This window comes from Symphalangus syndactylus, chromosome 10, assembly GCF_028878055.3.
Source record: "Symphalangus syndactylus isolate Jambi chromosome 10, NHGRI_mSymSyn1-v2.1_pri, whole genome shotgun sequence".
Classification (NCBI taxonomy): domain Eukaryota; kingdom Metazoa; phylum Chordata; class Mammalia; order Primates; family Hylobatidae; genus Symphalangus; species Symphalangus syndactylus.
Window position 1 is genome coordinate 11,524,141 of NC_072432.2, and position 26,765 is coordinate 11,550,905.

Sequence of the window (26,765 nt, forward strand, 5' to 3'; positions counted from 1 at the left end):
CCTGAAACCCCTTTTCCTGTGTGGGGAACTTCCTCATTTCCCTCCTCCCCGCAAGAGACTAGCAACTTGCTTTCCCAGCCTGTCTTGCAGGTTGAGTAGGGTTGTGCGCTTGGGATCTCTGATCAGACCAGCACCGCAGTGTGGGGGAGAAGCTGTGTGAAGAGTCTGTCCTCTGGCTTTGGCAGGGGTTCCTCTGCACAGTGTTGTGTGGCCCTGGGGGCAGCAGTGGCAGAGACCTTGTCACCCCTGCTGGTGTCTGGTATCTGGCAGAGCAGTCTATGGAGGGGTTTGGGAATTTTGTGTTACATAAAACCTGCGGCTTGTCCCTGGCCTTTAAGTTCTTTTTTTTTTTTTGTTCTTGAGACAAGAGTCTCAGTCTTGCCTAGGCTGGAGTGCAGTGGTACAATCTCAGTTCACTGCAACCTCCACCTCCCAGGTTCAAACAGACGGTGGTGGACGGGTGGTAAAAGCATGTTTCTACAATTTGGACAAATTCAGGGTCTTGGATTTGGCAGAACAAGTTTGATTTTAAGAACTAGAGCACGAGTCATCTCCGGTGATCCTTAAATGAACTGCAGGCTGAGAAAAGAAGGAAAAAGGTCACAGCCTCCATGGCTGTTGCATACCAAGACTCTTGGTATATGTTTATACCAGGGAGTTGGGGAGTGGCTAAAAATTCAAGGTTTGACCTATTTCCATTAAAGATGGGAGAGATTTGAGGAAGTTTATATGCCAGTACAGTCTGAAAACGGGAGAGACAAAAGGAAAGTCTTACCATGTAATCCAGCAATCACACTCCTAAATATGTACCCCGCTAGTGTACCCCACCATATGTTTATCCATTCTTGTGCCTCAGCCTCCCAAGAAGCTGGGATTACAGGCATGTGCCACTACGCCTGGCTAATTTTTTTGTTTTTAGTGGAAAAAGAGTTCCATGGTAGCCAGGCTGGTCTTGAACTCCTGGGCTCAAACGATGTTTTTGCCAAAGTGCTGGGATTATAGGCATGAGCCACTGCACGCAATCCTTTTTTTTTTTGGTAGATTTCTTTCTGCTTAAGCTAGAGTGAATTTTTAAATCTGCACCTAAGACCCCTGACTGATAACAGATTGATAGCTGGGATTGCACATGACAAATCCTGAAAGATGGAAGAGGTAGGATGGGACTGATAAGGACCCAATTTCCTTGGGCTGAAAAACTGGTGAACGTCGTTACTTGGTGGTGAGGCATTTAGCCAAGCTGCTGCTGTTCCTTGGACTATAGGCTGGTGTTATGGCTTGCCTCGGCCTCCCAATATGCTGGGATTATAGATGTGAGCCACTGGCCTGGTTTTTTTTTTTTTTTTTAATGTACGTAAATTAAGATTTAGTCGTGCTCTAGGCCGGGCGCGGTGGCTCAAGCCTGTAATCCCAGCACTTTGGGAGGCCGAGGCGGGCGGATCACGAGGTCAGGAGATCGAGACCATCCTGGCTAACACGGTGAAACCCCGTCTCTACTAAAAATACAAAAAATTAGCCGGGCGAGGTGGCGGGCGCCTGTAATCCCAGCTACTCAGAGAGGCTGAGGCAGGAGAATAGCGTGAACCCCGGGGGGCGGAGCCTGCAGTGAGCCGAGATCACGCCACTGCACTCCAGCCTGGGTGACAGCGAGACTCTGCCTCAAAAAAAAAAAAAAAAAAAAAAAAAAGATTTAGTCGTGCTCTAAAGTTTTATGGGCTTTGACAAAAGCTTAATGTCAGGCCAGGTGCAGTGGCTCACGCCTGTAATCCCAGCACTTTGGGAGGCCAAGGCAGGCAGATCACCTGAGGTCAGGAGTTTGAGACCAGCCTGGCAAACATGGCAAAACTCTGTCTCTACTAAAAATAAAAAAATTAGCCGGGTGCAGTGGCGCATGCCTGTAATCCCAGCTACTCAGGAGGCTGAGGCAGGAGAATCGCTTGAACCCAGGAGGCGGAGGTTGCAGTGAGCCAAGATTGCGCCACTGCACTCCAGCCTGGGTGACAGGGACCCTATCGCAAAAAAGAAAAAAAAAAAAAAAATGGATTCATCTTTATAGTATCACACAGAATGGCTTCAAAGCCCTAAGAAATCTACGTAGCTTCATCTATGTAGTGAAATTTCCACCCTACACACCTGCATTCCTGGCAACTACTGATGTGTTGACTGTCTATAGTTTTGCCTTTGCCAGAATGTCATGTAACTGGAAGGCACATACCATGCAGCTTTTTTCAGACTGGCTGCTTTTGCTTGGCAATGTGCCTGTCAGATTCATGCATCTCTTGTTGTGGCTTGATAGCTCGTTCTTTATTTCATTGTGCGGATGTACCACCATATGTTTATCCATTCACCTACTGAAGGCCATATTGATTACTTCTAGTTCTTGGCAGCTATGAGTAAAGCTATAAGCATCCATGTGCGGGTGTTTCATGGACATGTTTTCACACTAGCGGGGTACATATTTAGGAGTGTGATTGCTGGATTACATGGTAAGACTTTCCTTTTGTCTCTCCCGTTTTCAGACTGTACTGGCATATAAACTTCCTCAAATCTCTCCCATCTTTAATGGAAATAGGTCAAACCTTGAATTTTTAGCCACTCCCCAACTCCCTGGTGTCCCCATTCTTTCTCCTCAGAGAATCCCAACATCCCGCCTCCACTTCCTTGCTTCTTACTGCCTCTTCCACTCAGCCCACACTTGCGGAATGAGGACTGCGTCGACTACAAATTAGACCTCTGCTTCCACCAGGCCTCCTTGATAGTTCAGCTAAGAGCCATGCAGTGAGTCTCCTGACCTTTTATGGCACTTGACGCTGGTAACCACTCCCTTCCTGAGGACAGAGACCGCGGCCCTGCCAGTGCCTCCATGTATCGCTCACCCTTTACCTCTTCCCAAGTGTTTTTATCTCCTTGCCTTGGCCTTGGGCTGCTTCTGTGACTCACCCATATTTGAATGTCAGCCAGTCTTCCTTACCAAACCTCAGATCTGTATCCAAGTGCCTATTAGACACCATCCCCTGACTGTCCCCTTTGCACCTCAAACACACGTCCCGAACTTTAACTCACTTCTTCCCTTTCAAGCTCTCCTGCTAAACTCTGTGATTTGGGGGAAAGCATCATCTATTCGGTCATCTAACTCAGAAACCCAAGAATCACCCTCGATTCCTCACTTTCCCTTCTATCTAGATCCAGTCTGTAGTTGAGGACCGCCGGTTCTGTTTCTTTTCCATCTTTCATGTTAACGCAGTGGAGCTCCTTCATTTCTGACCCCTCATCTCCTGGGAATAGGCCCGTGGGCTCCCGCTGGTCTCCCTGCTTTAACCGTGCACCCCTCTCATCTTCCAAGGCAATGCCTCAGCTGTTCAAGCCACTCCCATATACACAATCCTTACCGCGTCTAGACTCCTGCTTGGAAGCCGGGGCGTTCTCACTGCCCTCGCTGCGCCGCGCCTTCCCTTAGGTTCCTGTGGTGGGAGCGTTGGCAGTGACTTCTGCTCACGCTCTCCCCGCTGCCTGGAGAATTGCCCCTTCCCTCATTCTCCTTCCAACACGTATCCTGGGCCTGCTGAGTTGCTACTCATGTGAGGTTTATTGGCACCACAAGCCCCATAATTGAGAAACAACAGTCCCCAGCTGCATACCTCCCCCGCGGGAACTACTTTTAACTTTTTAGCTGGCCTGCTGCTGGTCTCTGCCTCCATACTTCTAAATACATCCTCATGAGGCTCCTTCCTTCTCTTCCTAAGCAGATGTCTCGGAAGAAGAGGCTGTACTTACTTTCCACCTCCCTCATCTCCATTCAGTCTAACTCGCTACAACTGAAGGAGTAAACCCAGAAAAAGACGGCATTGACTCGGGGAAATAGGGAACCCAAAGTAGGAGAGAGGAAAGCAGTTCCCAAGGTCATGATGAAAGAAGTCTTGGTCCATAGCCGTACAGGGGCCTGGAGAACTCGTGGTCCATCCGGGAGCGGGAAGATGAGGGGCTTTCCAAAGTTGTAAAATAATGGTAATTAACCATGATATACAACTGACTCAGCTGAGATGAATACACAAAATGCCATATCATATAAATACTGATTACAGGTTTGTTTTTTAATGTTGCCCTAGGCCTAACTTGAAAGAATGAATAGGAGGGTGTGTGTGTGTTTGGTGGGGGGGGGAGGGTGCGGGGGGTGGGGGCATGGGAAAGCTAAACTTTGCTTCTTTTTTTTTTTTTTTTTCTTTTTTTGAGACGGAGTGTCATTCTGTCTCCCAGGCTGGAGTGCAGTGGCACGATCTTGGCTCACTACAACCTCTGCCTCCTGGGTTCACGCCATTCTCCTGCCTCAGCCTCTCGAGTAGCTGGGACTACAGGCGTGCGCCACCACGTTCGGCTAATTTTTGTATTTTTAGAGATGGGGTTTCTCCAGGCTGGTCCCGAATTCCTGATCTCAGGTGATCCACCCACCTCAGCCTCCCAAAGTGTTGGGATTACAGGTGTGAGCCACCATGCCCAGCCCACTCTTCTGTTTTCTAGGAAGTCAGTGGATTGTCAAATGTTCTCTTGGTCTCTCCTATGCTGGAGCGTTGGGCTGGATCCTGTGTCTTAATCTTCTTGATTCCCTCTCTATTTTTGGTGGAGCTTATCTTAAAGTAGTTTCCTAAGAAAAGATACAGGGAAGACACAGTTTGTTAGGCCATGCATGTCTGAAAAATCTTTTTTTTTTTTTTTTTTTTTTTTGAGACGGAGTCTCGCTCTCTCACCCAGGCTGGAGTGCAGTGGCGCGATCTCGGCTCACTGCAAGCTCCGCCTCCCGGGTTCACGCCATTCTCCTGCCTCAGCCTCTCCGAGTAGCTGGGACTACAGGCGCCCGCCACCACGCCCGGCTAATTTTTTGTATTTTTAGTAGAGACAGGGTTTCACCGTGGTCTCGATCTCCTGACCTCATGATCCGCCCGCCTCGGCCTCCCAAAGTGCTGGGATTACAAGCGTGAGCCACCGCGCCCGGCCTGAAAAATCTTAATTCTGCATTTTTCTTTTTCTATTTTTCTTTTGAGACAGGGTCTCCGTTGCCCAGGCTGGAGTGCAGTGGCGCGGTCATAGTTCACCGCAACCTTGAACTCAGGGGCTGAAGCGATCCTCCCACCTCAGCCTCTAGAGTAGCTGGGACCACAGGCACTCACCACCACCCACAAAAATCATAATTCTGTCATGCTGAATTGCTAGTTTGACTAAATGTGGACTTCTTGATTAAAACCCATTTTCCCTCAGAATTTTGAGGGCATTGCTACATTCTCATTTTCTTGTTTTGCTGTTGGTAAAGTCAGTGTCCTCCTTGCTGACCTGTTTTTCTTCTCTCTGGAAGGTTCTGGAACCACTGTCTGGAAGTTTCACGACTATGCCGTGGACCTCTTCTCATTCAGCATGGTGGGCATTGGGAATGAACCCTCTTGTTGTCTTTTGTGTTTTTTTGTTTTTTTGTTTTTTTTTGGAGACGGAATCTTGCTCTGTTGCTCAGGCTGGAGTGCAGTGGTGTGATCCCGGCTCACTGCAACCTCCACCTCCCAGGTTCAAGCGATTCTCCTGCCTCAGCCTCCCGAGTAGCTGCGATTACTGGCATGTGCATCATGCCTGGCAAATTTTTGTATTTTTAGTAGAGACAGGGTTTCACTATGTTGGCTAGGCTGGTCTTGAACTTCTGACCTCAAGTGAACCGCCCACCTCGGCCTCCCAAAGTGCTGGGATTATAGGCATGAGCCACTGTGCCTGGCCAGGGGATGAACTCTTTCAATCCAGAAACTCATATCCTTCAATTCTGGAAGTGTTTCTCATAATAGTTCTTTGATAATTGACCCTCCTTCCTTCACTGTATTTCTCTTTCTGGGACTTTTACTAGTCAGTGGATTTCCGGGTTGGTCTCTCTCTTTTCTCTTTTATTGGCAACCCCTGATCTAAGGCACTAAGGTATAGAGGTGGTTGAGTCCTGACCAGAGCCGTGAGGGTCTAGATTTATGTAAATGATGGAGCTGTACACGTTACTTTATTTATAGCAAGATACTGTAAAGATTTTGAAATGTCATTTATATGAAATGTCAAGATTATTAAATTCATATTTCACTGTAACCTCAAACTCCTGGGCTCAAGCGATCCTCCCAGCTCAGCCTCCAAAGTAGCTGGGACTACAGGCACATCCCACTATGTCCAGCTAATTTTTGTATTTTTTGTAGAGACGGGGTTTCACCGTGTTGCCTAGTCTTGTCTCGAACTCCTGGACTCAAGCAATCCTCCTGCCTTGACCTCCCAAAGTGTGGGGATTACAGGCACTGAGCCACTGCACCTGGTCAATGTATTTTTAAATATGGTCAAAGGGTATCAGCAAATTGCAGATTTGATAACAGCTGGGTTTTTTTATTTAGTAACCACCCTTTTTCCTCCTCTGTACTCTCACACAATATTAAAATACCTCCTATTAAATCTCTATTATCCTCTTCTCTTCCTGTTGCATTTTTCTCCCACAACTTAAGGCTCAAATCTAAGCAGTGAACACATAAGGTTTCCGATAAGCTAAGACAGTGTCTATCCATGGGCCGGTTCGTTCCCTGGCTTGCTGAAACCAGGTTTCACATGAGGGGAGGAAGTGGGTTGACAAGAAGGGGGTTGCTAAGGGAACTTTATTACTCATTTCTCTTGGAAAAAAGCAGAAGGAATAAGTGGAATAAAAGTCTGATAATTTGGCAGACATGCTTTGCAGTTACTTGCAATACTGTGCTTAGGTTCAGAATAAGGAACTAAGTAACAATCATTGATGCTGAATCGCTTCAGAAGTAAGCTGATGGTGACTCAATAGACTCTCCCAGATGACCGCTGTATACACAGGTATTTTATGAGGGTGCAACTGGATTAAGTCATTCTGAACTGAATTTTGCATAATTATTACCAAAATTTGGGTTGAAAAGTAAGTTTACAGTTGGTATTCCTATTTAATTTTAGTTTTTGTCAAAATAATATCTGTACATAATTATAAAATCAACTAAGTCTTCAAATACTCATAAATCAGAACAGCACTCTGCCTCCCCCAGTCCCGTTCTCCAAAGGAAAACACATTCAGTTCTTGTTTTTTTTTCTTGTTGTTGTTTTGGTTTTTGCTTTTTTTTTTTTTTTTTTTTTGAGACAGAGTTTTGCTCTTGTCGCCCAGGCTTGAATTCCTGGGCTCAAGCGACCGTCCCCCCTTGGCCTCCCAAAGTGCAAGGGATTATAGGTGTGAGCCACCATACCAGCCTTCAAGGGCAGTTCTGATGCCTAACACCCACTGATCCAGCTCAACCATATTGGATCACTTGAGGTCAGGAGTTCGAGACCAGCCTGGCCAACAGGGTGAAACCATCTCTCTACTAAAAATACAAAAATTAGCCCAGCATGGTGGCATGTGCCTGTAATCCCAGCTATTTGGGAGGCTAAGACAGGAGAATCACTTGAACCCGGGAGGCGGAGGCTGCAGTGACCCGAGATTGTGCCACTGCACTCTAGCCTGGGTGACAGAGTCAAACCTGTCTCAAAAAAAAAAAAAAAAAAAAAGTCTCCAATGCCCTCTGGCCTTCACGGTGGACATTGGCATATAAAGCTCACAAACACCTTCACCCTTTCAGGGAGGATGATACAGAATCTTCACATTCTGCTGCATGCCACCAATTGTGCTATTTTAACAACAATGACTGTGCAGAAATGAAGCCAGTGCTTTTTTCCTCCAAGCCTTTGGACAAAGCATGTTTTATGACAAAAATAATCCCTCCGGCTCACATGTCCTCTCAGGCTTCCCACTGTTCTCCCACACAGCCTCTCGCTCCGAGAAGCAAGTCCCCTCCCGCTAATGCCAATCCTCCGGGCACACCCAGAACTTGTTTCCGGAGACTGAAATAACATTTCCAACAGGGTGGTGCCACCAGATTTGCTGAGCTGTTTAGTGGCCTGTAGTGAGCTGATTTGTGTTGGGTAGATTACCTTCCCTGGGCGTGACGGGAAGGAGAGACTCAAGGCAGAACTTCTTTTTGAAACAAATGAATTTGGAAATATTAGGCAAGGAGGAAATAGTGATATAACTTGTTTTTTCCAGTATTGAAAGATGCTACCTCTGTACTTAACTACAGAGTAAGAAACATTCAGGAAAGTATATATTTTTATAGCACTGAAGTTAACCATTGAGGAGGGATTCATTAAGAGCTTACTATTGGCTGGGCGCGGTGGCTCACGCTTGTAATCCCAGCACTTTGGGAGGCCGAGGCGGGCGGATCACGAGGTCAGGAGATCGAGACCACGGTGAAACCCTGTCTCTACTAAAAACACACAAAAAAATTAGCCGGGCGTGGTGGCGGGCGCCTGTAGTCCCAGCTACTCGGAGAGGCTGAGGCAGGAGAATGGCGTGAACCCGGGAGACGGAGCTTGCAGTGAGCCGAGATTGTGCCACTGTACTCCAGCCTGGGCGACAGAGCGAGACTCCGTCTCAAAAAAAAAAAAAAAAAAGAGCTTACTATTAGGCAGTATGAGAATTTGTTTAAAGTATTAGATACCCCAAAATCCTATTCAAAAAGACACAAATATGATTCTAAAATATGTAAACAACAATGCTAGTAAACAAATGAAGGTATAATATAATTTGGCCCAAGAAACCCCCACATTCAGAGCTTAGAGAAAATATATTACTTTTTTCCCCCTTTCTGGCTTTTACAGCCTTACTAAAACAAAAAAAATTCTGGTGACTGACGATTCAAATTAAAAACAAAACAAAACAAAACAAAACACAGCTGGGCGCGGTGGCTCACGCCTGTAATCCCAGCACTTTGGGAGGCCAAGGTGGGCAGATCACAAGGTCAGGAGATCGAGACCATCCTGGCTAACATGGTGAAACCCCCTCTCTACTAAAAATAAAAAAAAATCAGCCGGGTGTGGCGGCACGCGCCTGTAGTCCCAGCTACTCGGGAGGGTGAGACAGGAGAATCGCTTGAACCCGGAAGGCGGAGGTTGCAGTGAGCCAGATCGTGCCACTGCACTCCAGCTTGGGCGACACAGCGAGACTTGGTCTCAAAAAAAATAAAAATAAATAAAAAGAAAGAAAGAAAAAAGACAAAAATTGTAATTCCAAAGCGTGAACTCTTCACTGAAGCCACTGAACACTCATCCACACCAAAACTTCAAAAGTTAACACTGGCTCGCACATTTTGCCTGATCCTTGAGCGGCAGAGCTACTCACCGTCTGCAGCCAGGCCTGGACGGCACCGCTGGTCTTAAGTCCCTCAGCGTTCAGGTCTCAGTCTACCCCGCCAGAGGCGACTGCTGCGCCTCCTCTGTCAGATGGCAAAGCCACAACTTTGTGCCGACGTACAGAACTTCAGTTAATTTTGGGAATCTGAAATGATTCATTTTATCTAGCAAAGTGTTTTCAATTCCTTCCAGATTGGTGCTTGTCTAAACCATTTGCTCTGAGTGAGTTGTAAGGAATCAGGTACGAAGCACCTGATTTGAACAGGCCCTGCAGGCCGGCAGAGGCCCTCTCCTCCTCCCCAGAGAGCAGCGCTGTGGACCTTGCTGAGCTGGTGACCTGTCATCCCCAGCCCTTCTCCGGGAAACCCCTTCTGTAGGAAACAAATTTCTCACTTCCCCAGCACCTAAGTGTCATCATTCTGTCTGGGGAGATAAAAGTGGAAATATCTCCATCTTCTGGGGAAAGCTTTCATTTTCTTGGTGAAAGGAAAAACGCAGCCGCTGCAACTCCTGTGTCCCTGGCTTCAACCTTGAACTGGGGCCCGGTGCCTGGAGATGCAGGGGAGGGCGCAGACCGTGAGCAACTCCAGCTCACTGCAGTGGGTGGAATAGAACGTTATCCAGCCTCTGCACCAGTCCTGGACTGCTCACCCTGACTTCTACAAGAAAAAGAAATCCCTTTTTGTTAAGTCACAGTAATTTGGGGTTTCTGTTACTTAACAAACGTACACCTGCAGGGTGCAGTGGCTCACGCCTGTAATCCCAGCACTTTGGGAGGCCGAGGCAGGCGAATCACCTGAGGTCAGGGGTTCGAGACCAGCCTGGCCAATATGGAGAAACCCCGTCTCTACTAAAAATACAAAATTAGCCAGGCATGGTGGCGCATGCCTGTAATCCCAGCTACTCGGGAGGCTGAGGCAGGAGAATCGCTTGAACCCAGGAGGCAGAGGTTGCAGTGAGCCAAGATCACACCATTGCACTCTAGCCTGGGCAACAAGAGCAAAACTCCATCTCAAAAACAAACAAAAAACATACCTATACCTAACGGATAGGGAATTTGGTATCTGAGAGCCAGTGGCTCCACGGGACAGACACCAATGTATGGCGCTGGCTAAGAGGAGGTCCAGTGGTGGGGCGGGGACCCAACTCCTTCAGCCTGGAAAATCAGGGTCCTACTTGATGGTAAATGATCAGTTGCATGCCCACCTGTTGTGAGACCTAGAGACTAAAGCTGTAGCATAAAACAGTGGTTCCCAAACCTTCCTGGCACCAGGGGCCAATTTTGTAGAAGACAGTTTTCCATGTACCAGGGTTGAGGGATGGTCTGGGGATGATTCAGGAGCATTACATTTATTGTGCACTTTATTTCTATTATTAATACATTGTAATATTCAGTGACATAATTAAACAACTCACCATAATGTAGAATCAGTGGCAGCCCTGAGCCTGTTTTCCTGCAACTAGGGTCAGTCTCCAGGAGACAAACAAGGAGGTGGGCAGGTCACCAGGGCCAGCCTCTGGGAGAGAGAAGGTGTTAGGTTGGATGATGTGTGGAGAGAAGGCCTTTGCTATGGCTGCTCGAGTGTGCGACCAAATAGAATAGACGAGGAATTTACAGCTAGATGTGTAAGGTAATTACATTGTCCCAGAAATCAAAGGGTGCAGTGGTTCACTCCTGTAATCCCAGCACCTTGGGAGACCAAGGTGGGAGGGTCACTTGAGCCCAGGAGTTTGAAACCAGCCTGGGCAACATGGTGAGAGCCCATCTCTAAAAAAAATAAAATTAACTGGGTGCAGTGGCACGTGCCTGCTGTGGTCCCGGCTACGCAGGAGGCTGAGGTGGGAGGATCACCTGAGCCCCGGAGGTCGAGGCTGTAGTGAGCTAAGATTGCACTGCTGCACTCCAGCCTGGCCAACAGAGTGAAACTCTATCTCAAAAACAGCAACAAAGAAGCCCTCAGGCTGGCTAGCCATAGCCCCTGTCTGTTCAGGCCACGAAGCCATCTGCAGCCCCTGAACCCATACTCAAGAACTGAATTGCAAAACCCTACGTTCTCCATCAAGGGTGTCCTGCCCAGGGCCCCCCTTAGATGAGGCCTTGGAGGACCCTCCCAGAGGCCATGGAAGTTAGTGGGAAGGTCTGATACGAGGTGCCAGGCTGGCTCACTGGGGAGCTTGCTGTATTGCCAGGGCAGGGAGACCTCACTGCTCCTCCCAGCGGGATCTCGTGTGTGACTCTTTTTGTCTTCCCATCCTCTGAGTTTCTGGAGGGGGATCGTATTGCAATGGTCTGTTTCCTCTTCCACCATTCCTTACTCGATATGTTGATGATCGACTACATGTCTTTGGGCTATAGCTGGTGGGATCACGAAGAGCTCCCTCTGGACCCCAGGGGGACGCCTGCATGTCATCTGGATACGCAGGACTCGGGAAGGTGGATGCCATGGCTCGGGTGGTCTTGAGGGTGGTCCTCCAAGCCTTTGGTGGGGGCAGTGTGTTCTATAGAAAGAGGTGCACTGGGGCTGACCCGGGAAAAGACCAACCCGATTCGCATTCCCCAAACTCTTTCTTGTATTTAACTTTTCAGAAACGTTCCATCTGCTCTCTCTCAGCACCACTTTGCAGCTAATCAAGAAGACACAAGCAGACATCCACTGGGGGCGGGCAGGGGTCCCGAGGGTGTTGAGCCTTCTGGATTAAAGGGACATACGCTGCTGCTGCCCGAATCCCAAATGCAGCGTGATGCCTGCCACTACCGCAGCCCAGCTGCAGCCTTGAGGAAGAGGGTGCAGGAACTACAGAGGCTGTCCTTGACATGATTCAGCCTTCAAAGCAGGATTAACTGCTGCTGCCTCCAGACCTTCCTGTTTTGTGAGAAAAACAAATCCCAAAGTGTTTAAGCCTCCTTGAGTCAGGTTCTCATTTACATGTAGCCGAAAGCATTTCTGAAGGGTGCAAACACACTCGAGAGATAAGATTCTACCCCATCAGCAAAAACTATTAGGTGAAGTTGATGAACCTTTTTCAGTCAACACTGGTTTCATGTGTAACAGCTTAGTGATCTTTCCAGGGGGTGAGATTTGGGGTGCACTGAGGAGGCCTCCCTACCTAAAATAATTCCAGCAGTCCTGTTATTGATGCCTGAACTTCTACACGCAGAGCCACACACAATCTGCGCGGTATCTACACACACGCACACACAGCTGTTAGGAGGGGCCTGAACAGCCAGGAGTGAGGATGGCAGCACGGGAGCTTGGGACAGAAAACCAGGCTGTGGTTTCACGCATTGCAGATCCTATATCCCAGAAGCCATTTCTTTTTCTTTTTCTTTTTCTTTCTTTCTTGTTTTGTTTTTTGAGACAGAGTCTTGTTCTGTCACCCAGGCTGGAGTGCAATGGCACGATCTCGGCTCACTGCAACCTCCACCTCCCTGGTTCAAGTGATTCTCCAGCCTCAGCCTCCCGAGTAGCTGGGATTACAGGTGTGCGCCACCACACCTGACTAATTTTTGTATTTTTAGTAGACACAGTATTTCGCCATGTTGGCCAGGCTGGTCTCGAACTCCTGACCTCAGGTGATCTGCCCGCCTCGGCCCCCCAAAGTGCTGGAACTATAGGCGTGAGCCACCATGCCCGGCCAGCCAAATCTATTTGTAACAGATTTCACTCTCAGAAAATTTCTCCATGTAGGCCGGGCGTGGTGGCTCAAGCCTGTAATCGCAGCACTTTGGGAGGCCGAGGTGGGCGGATCACGAGGTCAGGAGATCGAGACCATCCTGGCTAACATGGTGAAACCCTGTCTCTACTAAAAATACAAAAAATTAGCCGGGCGTGTTGGCGGGCGCCTGTAGTCCTAGCTACTCGGGAGGCTGAGGCAGGAGAATGGCGCGAACCCAGGAGGTGGAGGTTGCGGCGAGCCGAGATCGCGCCACTGCACTCCAGCCTTGGGGACAGAGAAAGACTCTGTCTCAAAAAAAAAAAAAAAAAAAATTTCTCCATGTAATCCAAATCTTTCATTTTCCAGTACAGACCTCTTTCCTCTTAGCACTCTGTTCTTGACTTAGAAGTGTCGTTTCTCTTTACATCATTTGCACGTCATTCCTTCCTGTCTCCAGCTGCTTCTTCCCAGCCCTCCTCCTTCTCTGCACACAGGAAACCTCATTCTGTGGTGTGAACGGGGGATTCCCGTCTTCCTGAAGCGACATAGTCTTGAGCTGCCTGTGCCCTTCCCATCGCAGTGAATGTTGCCAGTTGGGGATGACTGGGCAGCCATGGGGAAGGTGAGCAGAGGGCAGAGGAGTCCAAGCCCCTGAGGTGGGGGTGGGAGCAGGGAGGGCTGCAGGCTCAGCTGCTGGGGCAGGAGGAGGAGAGCCAGGACCTGGAGGAGTGTGTGTGTGTGTGTGTGAGTGTGTGTGTGTGTGAGTGTGTGTGTGGTGGGGTCAGTGGGGAGCGGGGGAGTCTTTTATCTTTACCACTTGTTTGCCTGATTAACCTACTTTTCTCGGTTTCTAGGGAAAGAGCAAAAAAAAATTTTTTCTTTCTCTGAGACAGGGAGTAAAGCACGTGGCATCAAGACTGCAGCAGAAGGCCAGGCGCAGTGGCTCACACCTGTAAACCCAGCACTTTGGGAGGCTGAGGGCGGGGGTGGATCACCTGAGGTCAGGAGTTCAAGACCAGCCTGGCCAAAATGGGGAAACCTCATCTCTACTAAAAATACCAAATTAGCCAGGTGTGGTGGCACGAGCCTGTAATCCCAGCTACTTGGGAGGCTGAGGCAGAAGAATCACTTGAACCTGGGAGGCAGAGGTTGCCGTGAGCTGAGATCAGGCCATTGCACTCCAGCCTGAGCAACAAGAGTGAAACTCCATATAAAAAAAAAAAAAAAAAAAGAAAGAAAGAAAAAAGGCTGCAACAGAAGCGCAGGGCACCCTGGGATCCCTGCAGCCTCTCACCTTCCACCTCTGTGCTGGGATCCATCAATTCCCTTCCCATTTGACTGTCAAATCAGAAGGGTCTTTGCTAATTTCAGCCTAAATCGGGAGAAAGCTGACCTCGATTTAGCTAGAATGACAGTGATGACTAATTTGTACTCCAGAATTAATAAAGCTAGCTCTTCCCCCATGGGGAGAGAAAGATGATGTGGTTTTCTTGCATCTGCACTAACTGAGATTGCTTTTTGGCAAGGATAGAGAAATGCTAATTCTCCACACTCCCAGGAGGGGGTCTGCTGACAGCTCCTGGGCTGTCACCTGAATTGGGGTGTGACTGGGCCAGGGATATCCCAAGCCAACCAGCCAGGCACCTGAATGGGTGGGCTCTTGACCCCCTTGAGGCCACTGTGGTCTTTGAAGGAAAGTCAGTAGGTCTGGAAGCAAGCGTGGTGGGGACCCCTTCCCCCTGGGGGGCCAGGAACTCCTGTTATAAGAGCTCCAACAGGCCTCCGTATTTTCTGTCCCTTTTATGGGCAAGAATTCAATTCTGTGTCCTGAGCAGGGGTTGTTCCGGTCAATAAGCAACTTCAGTTCCTTGGGACAGGACGCCAGACTTGCTGGTAATGACATCATTGTTTCTTTACTGGGTAAGTCTCTCTTAACCCTGGAAAAGTCTGTTTACACAGAGAAGCGTGAAACAAACTCATACTTTTGATATTTTGGGGTTACGTTTAGGCGATCTGTACATATTTGATATTTTAAGAAGTTGCCATTTTAAGAGGATGTGGCATATTTTAACTTGTAATTTTAAATGCAATGAATGGACTGGCCTCTTGATTCCAACTTAAAATATGTAATTGAGTAATTGATATAGATTTGTGATTTAAACTCAGATATTCAACGCCAATTTATTAAGATTGTAGGCAGTATGGGAACATTTAAAAAAACCAGAGATTCGCCAAAGTTAGTTGTTAAGCACTTGAGAATGCTTGTGAATAAATTGAAGTATTTAAAAGTATAAAGTATTAATATTATAAATGCAGTTTAAAAATTTTAAGGCAGCAAGTGTGGTGGCTTATGCCTCTAATCCTAGCACTTTGGGAGGCTGAGGCGGGCGGATTGCCTGAGCTCGGGAGTCTGAGACCAGCCCGGGCAACATGGTGAAACCCTGTCTTCACTAAAATACAAAAAGTTAGCCAGGCATGGTGGTGTGCACCTGCCTATAGTCCCAGCTACTCAGGAGACTGAGACAGGAAAATCGCTTGGACCCAGGAGGTGGAGGTTGCAGTGAGCAGAGATCGTGGCACTGCATCCCAGCCTGGGTGACAGAGCAAGACTCTGTCTCCAAAAGAAAAAATTTCAAGGACATTTAAATAAGTAAATTTCTGAATAGGAACAGTCATCAAAGTTTTCCTTAACAATGACTGTTCAATGTTTTCTGTATTATAAAATAAAGTTATACATGGATGGAGCTGGAGGCCATTATCTAAGCGAACTAACACAGGAACAGAAAACCAGATACTGCATGTTCTGCTTATCAGTGGGAGCTAAACACTGAGGACACAAGGACACAAAGGAGGGAACAAGAGATACCGGGGCCTCCTTGAGGGTGGAGGGTGGGAGGAGGGTGAGGACCAAAAAGCTATATCTGTCAGCCGGGCGCGGCGGCTCACACCTGTAATCCCAGCACTTTGGGAGGCTAAGGCAGGCAGACCGCTTGAGCTCAGGAGTTCGAGACCAGCCTGGGCAACATGGCGAAACCCCATCTCTACAAAAACTTAACATTAGCCAGATGTGATGGTGCATGCCCGTGGTCCCAGCTATTAGGGAGGCTGAGGTGGGAGGATTGCCTGAGGTAGAGGCTGCAGTGAGCCGTGATCATGCCACTGCACTCCAGCCTGGGTGACAGAGCAAGACCCTGCCTCAAATTTTTTAAAAATAATAATAATAAAAAAGAAGGCTACCTATGGGTACTATGCTTATAATTTAGGTAACAGAATAATCTGTACACCAAACTCCTATGACATACAATTTACCCATATAACAAATCTGTACATGTATCCCTGAACCTAAAATAAAAGTTAAAAATAAATGTAGGAGTGCAAAAGGCTTATTGAAAAAAAAGATAAAGTTAGGAATAAATAAGTAGGCTGGGCACAGGCCGGGAGTGGTGGTTCATGCCTATAATCCCAGCACTTTGGGAGGCTGAGGCAGGCAGATCACCTGAGGTCAGGAGTTTGAGACCAGCCTGGCCAACATGGTGAAACCCCGTCTCTACTAAAAATACAAAAATTAGCCGGGCGTGGTGGCACATGCCTGTAATCCCAGCTACTCAGGAGGCCGAGGCAGGAGAATCGCTTGAACCTGTGTGGTGGAGGTTGCAGTGAGCCGAGATTGCGCCACTTCACTCCAGCCTGAGCTGGAGAAAAATCTATTTTGTTAAGCAGGAGAATCTTATTTTGTTAAGCAGGAGAATCGCTTAAACCTGGGAGGCGGAGGTTGCAGTGAGCTGAGATTGTGCCACTGCTCTCCAGCCTGGGTGACAGAGCGAGACTTTGTCTCAAAAAAAAAAAAAAAAAAAAGTCATTTGCTCCTCACATTTGGCCCCTGATGAACACTGTCTGCATGTTACAGGTGAGGAAAGAGGTGGAGGAAGGGAGTGCCTGGAGCAGAGGCCCAGCCCCGCCCACACGGCCTGGCTCTCCTGCGTGGTTTAGTTTGACCTCTAAAGCGTCCTCATTACAAGCAAAGTGCAGCCCCACCACAGAGACTCCCGTTTCTCTCTGGGAGTGCTTATGCGATTAATTTGAAGTCACCATGACTCTGATTTCCTCTGCAGAAGACAGCAGCGTATTCCAGGATTCCAGGAGCGCAATGCAGTAGAAAACAACCACTTGGCCCTAGAGACCGAGACTAATTTCTGGGAAAGAGGCAGCCAGGCTCCTCGGCCTTATGCAGGTCATGAAGACTCAGCACACTGAGATGGAAGGTCCTCAGTTCCCAGCTAAGCGAGCCTCCAAGGACTGTGACGTCCCAACCTTCGGACGAGGATGGAGCGGGAGGAGACACAGCGCTGGCCAGGAGACCTGGCGTTGGGGCTCTGCCCCTGGTCTGGCTGAGCGATCCGGGCAAGTCACTACCCTGGCCAAGGCCGGCTTTGTCGGCAGAGAAATGGGTGAATGCTGCCTCCGCTTGAATCCAGAGTTTGTCAGGATGCTATGGAAAAAATTATGTGAAGGTTCTTTGTAACATTAAAAAAAATAAAAAAAACCTGTTGCCTATTTGCCAGGGGCTGGGCTTCCTGAGAGCAGACAGGGAACAGCCGGGCGTGCTTGAGGGCTCTGGTGTCTTCAGGGCCTCCGTCACCCGTGCGACACTGTCCTTGGCTCAGCGGGCTGTGGAGGCCCCAAGTGACCCTGTGAACAGCTGGCAAGAGCCTTTCCTGACTCTACAGTCTCCCTGTGGCTCCTCGTCCCTTGTGAAGGAGGGGTGGCTGCCCGATCTGTCGGTCCTGGGCACTGTCCTGCTCCCCGGTTGTGGAGTTGCCAGGACGGTGGGACAATCAACGCAATGCTCTTCTCCTTCTGTCGGGGCATCGCCACGGAGAAGAAAACAGCCTCTCCCTAGAGAGGAATCCTGATGTCTGAAACTTCAGCTGAACGGAGGAGAAAGGATAATGCATCGCCTTTCCCCAGAGCCAGGGCAGCACGTAGGAGCTGCGTTTTGAGGGGAGGATGACAGAAAGGGTGCACACAGCACACCAGCTGTGCTAGGGCTGGGCCAGGCCGACCGTGGGCCCTTGGGGAGCCCATGCCCCCCCACCAGCAGCCTGCTGCCAGGTTCCTGGGCCCGTGTGTACGCCTCCTCCCAGGTGTTCAGCTCGGCTTTGACCTAGGAGCTGCCAGGAAGGGCTGTGCAGATGGAATTAAGGTCCCCATGAGTTGACTGTAAGATGGCAGACTGCTGGGGGCCTGAGTCCTTTAAGGCAGAGAGCTTTCTCCTGCAGGACCCAGAAGAAGACATCAGTGTTCAAAGCATGAGAAAGATCCAACCTGCCCTTGCCTTTGTGGAAGGAGGAGCCACGTGGCATGGAACGAGGGTGGCCTCTAGGAGTGACCCCGCTGACAGCCAGCGAGCAAATGGGGACCCTATTCTCACTCCACAGGAACTGAATTCTACCAACAAGGAGGAGCTGGGAAGTGGAGTTTTCTCCAGAGGTTCCTGATGAGAACTCAGTCAGTCAGCACCTTGATCTCCGCTGGGCGAGGTCTGTGCAGAGCCACAGCCAGGCAGTGCGACTTCTAACCTTCAGAATTGGGAGCTAATGAAGGGTGGGTCTTAAACCACAAAATCTGTGTGTGCGTGTGCGTGTGTGTGTGTGTGTGTGTTTAAAAAAGAACACTACATAGCAATAGAAAGTAAACAAACATCACCTTCATTAAATTGCACATTTATTGAAGTTCAGTAGATGTAAATTAGCACATCTGTCTCTTCCTTCCTGAAAGCATTTTTTTGTTTTGTTTTTTTGTTTTTTTGTTTTAGAAACACAGTCTCACTCTGTTGCCCAGGCTAGAGGGCAGTGGTGCGATCTCAGCTCACTGCAACTTCCACCTCCCTGGTTCAAATGATTCTCCTGCCTCAGCCTCCCGAGTAGCTGGGACTACAGGCGTGCACCACCACGCTCAGCTAATTTTTGTAATTTTAGTAGAGACAGGGTTTCACCGTGTTAGCCAGGATGGTCTCGATCTCCTGACCTCGGCTGATCTGCCTGCCTTGGCCTCCCAAAGTGCTGGGATTACAGACATGAGCCACCGTGCCAGCCCTGAAAGCATTTATTTTGAAACAGTTTCAAACTGAAAAACACCTCTATCCCCTTCTCCCACACTGACCAATTGTTCCTCACCAGTTGTCTATGTATGTGCTAAATCTTTCTGCATGTGTGTGTCATGTGCGAGTTCGTATTTTTTTCTGAGCCATCTGAGCCCATTTACCCCTACAAACGAACATCAAGCCCATTTGCTCCTACAAAGAAAGATATTCCTTTATGTAAGCACATAAAAAATTCAACCTTGATGAAATGTCTATTCTATAGACCTAATATGAAGTATGAATATGCCCACTTTACAGATGGACAAACTAAGGTAGAAAAGTTACATGCCTTACCCAAAGCCACACAAATGGTAAGTGGCAAAACCAGGTTCCACCTTGAAATCCTGGGCTCTTTTCCTTGTGTTATGTCTGTTTCAATTGGGGTCCAGTCGGAACAAGATAAACCACTCTGGGTGTTTCGAAGAGCTGAGATTTAATATAGGAAGCCCTGTAACTGAAGGAAGCCACAGCCATTCCTTTGGGGGACTCAGAGAGGGGAATTGTGTCACCCAACAGCCCAAGAATGTGCTCAGCCCCCCAGCTCTCAAAGCTTCAGGAAGGGGGAGCCCCCCTCCAGCTGCTGCTGAGCAGGAGCCCAGGAGCCGCCCCCTGAACCCCGGGCTGACCTGCTGGAGCCTGAAGTCACCAGCTTCCCGTCACTGCTCAAGCGAAGTGGGGGGTCTGAATTCACAGCTTCGCCATCAGCTATTGGGGGACCCGCACGAGTCATTTAGCCTCCGAATGCCTCATTCCTCTGTAAAATGGGGCATCTGGTTTCGATGAGCTATAAGGTTCATTCCAGTTCTGAAATCACTAATTCTTCCCTCATTGTGTTCTTTGACTTTGAACAACTCATGCCTCTGTTTTGCACCTCCTCTTTTTCGGTAGCCTCTTTAGATCCGATAGCAGGCCAAGGGGAGGTAAGGGAGCCTGGGGTGGTGGAGGACACCTGCGATGACCAACCTGTTTGCTTGCCACGGCTGGCTTCTGCTCCAAAGGCATCCTCTCCTCTTCTCCACACCCCATCCCCTCTTCTTTCTCTCTTGCTCCTCATCTGAGCTCGTTTCCTAGGTTGGGGAATTCCCCACCTTACAGACTTATGAGGCACTATAGCTGCTGAAACCATCAGATGGTTCCCCAGCCTTCCCTGAAGCTAAGGGGGTGAGGTTGAGACCTCCACGGGGGAGCCAGAGGCTCCTGCCCAGCCTCTGAAGGTGACTCAAGAGACAAAGGAGCAGGCTCAAGAGGTGGTACCCCCATGCGGATCTAGCATCCTGAGTTTGCCAGAGCCGCTCTCTGATGTGAATTTGGCCAGAGTTCTGACAGGTTTGGCTAGTTCTCCTGACTTTCTCCCAAACCTATAAGCTACCCAATACCCTCCAATAAATTCCTCTCTGATTTAATCACCCAGAGTTGGATCCCTAGCTTGCAACCAAAACCCCTGACTGACACACATGTTATCTCATGCAATGCTCACAGCCACCTAGGGGCAGGTGTTATTATTGTCTCCATTTTACAGATGAGGAAACTGAGGCACAGTGAGGCCAAGGAGCTTGCGTATGAAGTCACGTAGCTGTGAGGGGCGGCAGCCCCCAGATTATGTCACCAATGCAGCCTAAGACATGGCAGAAAATGCTTCAGGGATGAGGCCAGGTGTGGTGGCTCACACGTGTAATCCCAGCACTTCAGGAGGCCAAGGCAGGCAGATCACTTGAGCCTAGGAGTTCAAGACCAGCTTGGGCAACATGGTGAAACCCTGTCTTTAACAAAAATACAAAAAATTAGCTGGGCGTGATGGCACATACCTGTGGTCCCAGGTATCTGGGAGGCTGAGATGGGAGGATCGCTTGAGCCCGGGAGGTTGAGGCTGCAGTGAACTGTGATCATGCCACTGCATTCATTCCAGCCTGGGCAACAGTCCTGTCTAAAAAAAAAAAAAAAAAAAAAACAAAAAACAGAAGAAGAAGAAAATGCAGCAGTGACAAGAAACTCCTGGTCACTCAGCACAGGCTTTTCCTGAGGTCAGAGATGTGTGGTGAGAGCCTGTGCAGCCCCACCTGTAGAACAAGAGCTGTTCCATCTCAGCTTCATCTAGAAAGGCAATGTTTCCTATAGATTTTTGTTTTAAGCTTGGAGCAGAGGACCATACTGTATAAACAGCAAATTAGGAAAATTAAACATACTGTTTTAGTGGAAGAAAACTGATTTTTCTTTTCTTTTTTTCGAAACATGTCTCGCTCTGTTGTCCAGGCTGGAGTGCAATGGCGTGATCATGACTCACTGCAGCCTCAACCTCCCAGGTTCAAGCCATCCTCCCTCCTCAGCCTTCCCAGTGGCTGGGAGTCCAGGCGTGCACTGCCACCACACCCAGCTAATTTTTAAAATTTTCTTGTAGAGATGGAGTCTTGCTATATTGCCCAGGCTGTCTTGAACTCCTGGCCTCAAGTGATCCTCCTGCCTTGGCCTCCCAAAGTGCTGGGATTACAGGCATGAGCCACTGTACCTGGCCAATCTGAGAATGCATCCTCGTGGTTAAATGACTTATGACTTTATCCTTCACTCAGATTCCCTAAATGTCACATAACCACAGCACAGTTATCAAAATGTGAGAATTAATAACTGGCTAATAATAAGTGAATAATAATTAACTTGCATTTCATCAACTGTCCTATGAATATCCTTTTGGGGATTCAGGATCAGTCCAGGGTCCCCCTGTGCGGTTGTTGGTCATCATGTCTCTTCAGTCTCCTTAAATGTGGAACGCTTCCTCCACCCGCTTTGTCTTTGGTGATTTGGACATTTCTGAGGACGTCCTGGCTGGGTATTTTGTTGCACATCCCTTATTTTAGGTGTCTCATGTTGCCTTGCGATTAGATTCAGCGTATGTATTTTTGGCAGGAATACCACAAATATGACTGGGTATCCTTTTCTATGAACCATGTCGGGAAGGACGTGACGTTGATTCCGCCCATTCCTGGTGAGGTCTGCCAGATTTCTCCCCTATAAAGTTACCATTTTCCCCTTTGTAATGGATAATTATCTGGTGGGGAGATGCTTTGAGTCTGTCCACATCCTGTTTCTCATGGTATTTTGCCCACTACTTTTAACACCCACTGATGATTCTTCCCTGAAACGAGTACACTGTGGCATTTACCAAATGGTGATTTTTCTAGTTCCACGATTCCTTCTACATGTATTGGTTGGAATTCTACTGTAAGGAAAAGCTTTCTCTCTTCCCTCATTCATTCATTCATTCATTCATCTATTTATTTAAATCAGTATGGGCTCAAGATTCTTCTTTAATTCCGTGGGTCACAATCTGTCTACTACCATACTATCTTGTTCTTCAGACTGTCCCAGAAGAGCCCCTTCAGGTCGGCCCTGGTGTCTTTGGGACATGTCCCCATCACTTTGGGGCACCACAGATACTCCCGGCTCATCTCGTGCTTTCGCACCCTAACCCTCTAACCCTCTGAGATCTCCTGGTTCCTTTAATTGGAGGATGGTATTTAGAATACCAAGACCTGGGAGGTGGATGCACTCCTTTACTTTCTTTTTTTCTTCTTTCTTTCTTTCTTTTCTCGCTTGCTTGCTTGCTTGCTTTCTTGCCTCTTTTGAGACAGAGTCTTGCTTTGTTGCCCAGGCTGGAGTGCAGTGGTGCAATCTCGGCTCACTGCAGTCTCCGCCTCCCTGGTTCAAGTGATTCTCCTGCCTCAGCCTCCTGAGTAGCTGGGATTACAGATGTGCGCCACCACACCCAGCTAATTTTTGTATTTTTAGAAGAGACAGGGTTTCACCATGTTGGTCAGGCTGGTCTCCAACTCCCGACCTCAGGTGATCCACCTGCCTCGGCTTCCCAAAGGGCTGGGATGACAGGTGTGAGCCACCGCGCCCGGCCTCATTTACTTACTTTCAGTGTTCATAGTTCTCTCCGATACTGTGGATCATGAATCCTTTCACAGTCACATGCATGTGCGTGCACACACACACACACACACACACACACACGAATGGTCTGGGAGCCCATGCCCCAGCAGGTGGGGTTTCTCTTGTCCTGTCCCTCTCAGCAGTGGTGCCCACCACTCCTCCTCACTCCTCTTGGAGACCACAGCTTCCTATTCACTACCCTGGGGCAGTTAAAGCAGCCCCTCCCTGCTCCCAGCTAAACAATAATGATGATAATGGCAATGATCATAATGATGATGATAATGTTAATATAATAATGATGATGATAATGATAATACTGACAATAACAATAGAAGCACCCATTTACTAAGCTCTCCTCGTGCTGCATGGACAAAACACTGAGGCTCAAAGAGCGCTTTTCACACGGCATAGGAAGGGACCCAGCAGGGACTCAGACCCGTCCCAGATCCCCCAGCCTTCTGGCAAACTCCAAGGAGATGGGGAGCTTGAGGAGGGGGATCCACACCACACGCGGGCCGTGGTGTGGGGACAGCGAGGTAGTGGGAACGGCTCTGGACTCTCACATTGGAGATGTGGCAGAGGCCTCGGGTGGGCGTGGACAGGAAAGGCATCGGCCTCAAGTACTCCGTGGACCTGGCTGGCCCTGCCCCCCACACTCCTTCACACACGTTCTTTATTGCCTTTGTGCCCGCCCGCATCAAAGGATCCCAGCATGCTTCCCACATGCCTGGAATTCCTTTGCTGGGAATGGGAGACAAAGCCATACTCTCTATCTTCAGAGAGGAAAGGCCCAAAACGCAAACATGCAGCCAGAGAGAGGCTGTGGCAGGCAGGAGTTTCCGAGTGGGGAGTGTCAGATCCCCTCCTACTGAGTGCCACCCTCCCTTCCGAGACAGCATGGGAGCCGTCAGCCTAGGAACCGGAGAAAACTCCAGGAAGGAGCCCTTTTCTTCCTGCAATGAGGACAACTGGAAGCTGTCGCCACGGCACCTGCTGTCCCCGGAGCCTGGGCACCGACATAAGGGAGGAAGGCGGCGCCTCCCTTTCCCCCTGCCCTGGCCACAGGAGCCTCAGGATTGAGAGCTCATCTGCGGGTAGGTCTGCCCAGGGAGGGGTCCCCGCATAGTGGGTCTGAAGCCCCTGGGGCCCTGGGGTCCCTACCCTAGGTCACCTGCAGGCATAAGTCGCTCCTTTCCTCTTCAGCTCTGAGGTGTGGCCCAGAAGTAGTGGACTGAACTAAGCAGCACAGGGGTCAGCATCACCTGGCACTCGACCTAGAATGCTAGAAAGGCGCATTCTTGCCCCCCACCCCCACAAGACTTACTCAGAAACTCGGGAAACAATCGGTGTGCCCAGCCCTCCAGGTGGGTGGCTGTGAAATCTGTTCAGGTTTGAGAACCTTTGCGCTCAGGACCTCCGGTTACCAAATCATGCCACGTACGGTGACCATTCTCAAATGATGACAGAAGGAAGAAGGATGAGGAAGACTTGAGCCTGGCCGGGCAATCCTTGGTTTCCTTACGAACCCTTGCGATCGGGTTACATTTTGAACACCACTTGGACATGCTAAGAGCTCCTTTGGAGCACAGCAGTGCTCACATCAATAGTCCAGACTGAGCACGGAGATGTCAGCAGACACACTTGAAAGTTTGGTGAGTAATAATGAAAGTACTCAGTTCTGTGATTCATACTATATTGTTGACAGGTCTGGGAATATAGTCTTAATTTAAAATTGCTTCAGATCTTTTCTCCAGGTCTGAAAACCAGAGGGACCGTGCCCACGGTCCCCGCTGTCCCTGACCAGCACGGCTGTGGCGAGTTCGTTGTTCAATCCCGGATGGCTCAGCAAATCCAATCCCCTCCGCCCTGTTCTATGGGCTCACGGATCTGCAGAGGCAGCCGTTCCTGCCGGGTGGATTTGCCTTCTGCGAAGGACAACACAGAACCACTCTTTGAGTTATTTGACACTGACATCAATCCTAGTTGGCTGACTCTGGTTGGTGGTGAGAGAACAAATGTTCTCAGGGACTATTAAACAACCACAAAAATCTGAGAGGGCGGTTATCTGAACATGGAACAGAAACAAGACAGTAACGAGTTCCAATGTTCTTTTTTTTTTTTTCTACACGGGATTCAAACGAACTCAGAGTAGCGAGATCAGAATACATGAGTCTGACCTGTTTTTACTCACAACACCTCTGATACCAAGTGCGTGGGTTTTTTTTCACACTGACAACCAGTTTCCCCGGCTCTCCAGACACCAACTGATGATTCCATTCAAATCTGACACTAACTCCACAGGCTCCGAGGCTCAGTCCGTCAGGACTGCCCTGAGTTCAGACACTAGCCTCCTGACTCCAGCCCAGGGTACCCACGCTTCTGTCCAACTTGGCTACAAGGTCGGGGGTTTCCGACACTCCCCCCACCCTCCCCCCCCAGTTTCACATTCAGTAATTTGCTAGAACAGCTCACAGAACTCAGGAAGGCACTTTACTGGTACTGGTTTATTATTAATATAAAGCATTGGACTCAGAACAGCCAGATGGAAAAGATGCTTAGGATGAGGTGAGGGGGGGTGGAAGGCCAAGGGGCTTCCCCGTCCTCTCCAGGCTGCCACCCTCCCAACACACCTCTATGTGTTCACCAACCCAGAAATTCTCCACATTCCTTTTTTTTTTTTTTTTTGAGTCAGAGTCTGGCTCTGTCACCCAGGCTGGAGTGCAGTGGCATGGTCTCGGCCCACTGCAACCTCTGCTTCCTGGGTTGAAGCAATTCTCCTGCCTCAGCCTCCCGAGCAGCTGGGATTACAAGTGTCTGCCACCACGTCTGGCTAATTTTTGTACCTTTAGTAGAGACAGGGTTTCACCATGTTGACCAGGCTGGTCTCAAACTCCTGACCTCCAGTGATCCACCCACCTCGGCCTCCCAGTGCTGGGATTACAGGCATGGGCCACGGTGCCTGGCTCACATTCTGTCATTTGGGGCTCTTTTTTTTTTTTTTTTGGATTATGTAGACATGATTGATTAATCACTGGCCTTTGGTGATTAACTTAATCTCCAGCCCCTCTCCCCTCCCCAAAGGTCAGAGGTCTGAGCTGAAAGTTCTGACTAATTCCAGCTCCCAGACCCCATCCTAGAGCTGCCCAGTCCTATCATTGACATTCAAAAAACACTCATCCCTCTGGAGATCCCAAGGGTTTTAGAAGCTCTGGACCAGAAAACAGGATCAAAGACCAAATATCCAGCCACGGCACCATCCACCTCTGAGGGCATGTGCTCTGGCCTTACTATGACAGCCGTGGCGGCGAGTCTGATACAGGCAGGATGATGCACGCTTTATCTGGAACCCTTGGCCTTGGATTAAATTTGTCTTCTGTAGCAGGTAAGTCCATGGAGCTAAGTCCAGGTCCACCTGCCATTGCAATTATGGCAGGGAAAAGGACAGAGGGAGCTGACGATTACACCTAACTTCGAATTTGGGGCGCCCTTCTGTTCCCCCACTTCCTGCTCCGCTGACACACCCCCAAAGGGGGTGGTGCAGAAGCTGAAGTCAGGGCTCAGGACTTCCTCTACAGCCAGGCCCACGAGCAGGGTCTGTTCTGAAGGCTCCACCAACAGCTCTGTCCCAAGCCAACTGGCAAGACACCGTCCCACCCCACAGTGGCTTCCTCCCAGTGGCATCATCTCCCTTCCAAAGAGGGAGGAATTTGGACTATTACCCACGAACGGTAGCAGGCTAAGAAACAAATTATGATTATGAAAGATTAAAGGAAAAAAAAAAACCACCCACACATACTGGCTGTACCTT

General features: G+C 49.0%; 2 long non-coding RNA genes across 4 annotated transcripts; one reads left to right on the top strand and one right to left on the bottom strand.

The window, feature by feature from the left end:
- Positions 1–4,063: 4,063 nt before the first annotated feature.
- Positions 4,064–24,906, bottom strand: LOC134731496 (uncharacterized). 3 transcript variants are annotated; one of them, XR_010113801.1, is made up of 5 exons: positions 24,282–24,863; positions 19,325–20,954; positions 10,648–10,748; positions 9,221–9,376; positions 4,064–4,636 (listed from the first exon to the last, which is right to left on the bottom strand). It is a non-coding gene; the product is annotated as an uncharacterized lncRNA (long non-coding RNA). The 3 variants fall into 3 exon arrangements; XR_010113802.1 differs by lacking the exon at positions 19,325–20,954 and having other exon boundaries at positions 10,648–12,095; positions 24,282–24,906; XR_010113800.1 differs by lacking the exon at positions 19,325–20,954.
- On the top strand, positions 13,312–17,431 carry LOC134731497 (uncharacterized). The gene is made up of 3 exons (XR_010113803.1): positions 13,312–13,510; positions 13,782–14,808; positions 17,001–17,431. It is a non-coding gene; the product is annotated as an uncharacterized lncRNA (long non-coding RNA).
- Positions 24,907–26,765: the final 1,859 nt, after the last annotated feature.